Source organism: Telopea speciosissima, unplaced genomic scaffold (assembly GCF_018873765.1).
Source record: "Telopea speciosissima isolate NSW1024214 ecotype Mountain lineage unplaced genomic scaffold, Tspe_v1 Tspe_v1.0519, whole genome shotgun sequence".
NCBI classification, from domain to species: domain Eukaryota; kingdom Viridiplantae; phylum Streptophyta; class Magnoliopsida; order Proteales; family Proteaceae; genus Telopea; species Telopea speciosissima.
This window is the reverse complement of record NW_025317855.1, coordinates 2,501-5,000: the sequence shown is the minus strand read 5'-3', so window position 1 is coordinate 5,000 and position 2,500 is coordinate 2,501.

Sequence of the window (2,500 nt, the reverse complement as noted above, 5' to 3'; positions counted from 1 at the left end):
TGCAACATCGCCTGTGGTCTTATTTGACAAAACCCCGTCAAAAGTCGGGCCACGTGAGGCACTGCTTGTGGCAAGAGCCAGGGACCCAAATAGGTCCAAGCCCCCACCCACCTTGCGGCACGAGCGAAGGACACAAATAGGTCCAACCCCCCACCTAGGCCATCACCTCACCCTGGGCCGACAATCAACCAAGGTAGCGCAAAACCCCCACTAGAAGGCAACACATCGTTATGCATCAGGTTGTTTTGAAAAACATGCAACATCGCCTGTGGTCTTATTTGACAAAACCCCGTCAAAAGTCGGGCCACGTGAGGCACTGCTTGTGGCAAGAACCAGGGACCCAAATAGGTCCAAGCCCCCACCCACCTTGCGGCACGAGCGAAGGACACAAATAGGTCCAACCCCCCACCTAGGCCATCACCTCACCCTGGGCCGACAATCAACCAAGGTAGCGCAAAACCCCCCCTGGAAGGCAACACATCGTTATGCATCAGGTTGTTTTGAAAAACATGCGACATCGCCTATGGTGCGATTTGATAAAACCCCGTCAAAAGTCGGGCCACGTGAGGCACTGCTTGTGGCAAGAACCAGGGACCCAAATAGGTCCAAGCCCCCACCCACCTTGCGGCACGAGCCAAGGACACAAATAGGTCCAAGCCCCCACCTAGGCCATCACCTCACCCTGGGCCGACAATCAACCAAGGTAGCAACAAATCATCTGGGAGACGAACATTGGGGGGAGGGGGGAGGGGGGGGGGCGGGCGGGGACCACCATATGCGAGTGCACAAGGCTGCCCCTCAAGGATGCCCAACGTGGCTGCACCACAGCGCACAAATTTGGCTTACGTGACTGCACCACAGCGCACAAAGTTGCCTAACACGGCTGCACCACAGTGCACATCAGCCTAACGTGGCTGCACCACAACGCACAAATTTGGCTAACATGGCTGCACCACAGCGCACAAAGTTGCATAACGCGGCTGCACCACAGCGCACATATTTGCCTCACGTGGCTGTACCACAGCGCACATCTGGTAGGCGTGGCTGCACCACAGCGCACAAATTTGGCTAACGAGGCTGCCCCACAGCGCACGTCTGCTAAGCGCGGCTGCACCACAGCGCACAAAGTTGCCTAACGTGGCTGCCCCACAGCGCACGTCTGCTAAGCGCGGCTGCACCACAGCGCACAAAGTTGCCTAACGTGGCTGCCCCACAGCGCACGTCTGCTAGGCGTGGCTGCACCACAGCGCACAAAGTTGCCTAATGCGGCTGCACCACAGCGCACACCAGGCTAGCGTGCCTGCACCACACCGCACATATTTGCCTAATGTGGCTGCACCACAGCGCACATCTGCTCAGCGTGGCTGCATCACAGTGCACAACGATGCCCAACATAGCTAAACCACAGCGCATAGGGCTGCACAACATGGCTACACCACAGCACACAACGATGCCCAACATAACTGCACCACAGCACATAAGGCTGCACCACGTGGCTGCACCATAGCACACATGGCCGCCATGGGTGGCTACTCTACCGCACAAGAGGTGCACAAGATGGGACCAACGTGCCTTCGGACGGTTTTCTCGTGTGTAATGGTCTTATTATGCACGCACATTGCCCACACGCATGCACCGTGTGCAGCGCTTGGGTGCCCATCTGTGCCACCCAACCAAGGTAGCCACCCCCTCCCTCAAGGTAGCTCTTAAGCTTTTTGCACTTTTCCAGAAGGAGACATGACCCCCCCCCGAAAAGTCATACTGGGCTATTTCTTGAGCTACAAACATCATATGGTTATGAAAATTGGTAGGAAATTAGAGAAAATTCAAAGGAACATTTTAAAAAAAATTTCATTAATTTCTCATTTATATATATTTTTTTATTAATTTTTTAGTATTAAAAAATCAATAAATTCAAAATATCGTGAAAAATCCATCGTGTTGAATTTTTGTACAAAATCAATTTCAAAAGGCTTAGCTAAATGCATAGAATGTCTTGGCAAGAGATTGGATCACTTCAACTTTGTTTACTATTTTTTATAATATTTTTTGTAGAAGATCATAAAAAATTCATCGATAAGTCATATTGGTCTATTTGTTGAGCTATAAACATCACATGGTTATGAAAATTGGTAGGAAATTAGTGAAAATTGAAAGGAACATTTAAAAAAAATATATCATTAATTTATCATTTATATTTATTTGTTTATTAAATTTCATGTATAAAATATCTAAAAGAGCAGTGAAAAATCCATTTTGTTGAATTTTTTCACAAAACCAACTTCAGATGGCTTAGATAAATGCATAGAATGTCTTGCCAAGAGATTGGGTCACTTCAATTTCGTTTACTATTTTTTATAATTATTTATTGAAACGAGCATAAAGAATTCATCGATATTAATAATGCAGCTTTCAAGTCCCTAAAATTTACAAATATACACACTGTCCATCAAGTAAATGATTAAAAGCAATTTCCAAACCAATGGGATGTTTTGCACGA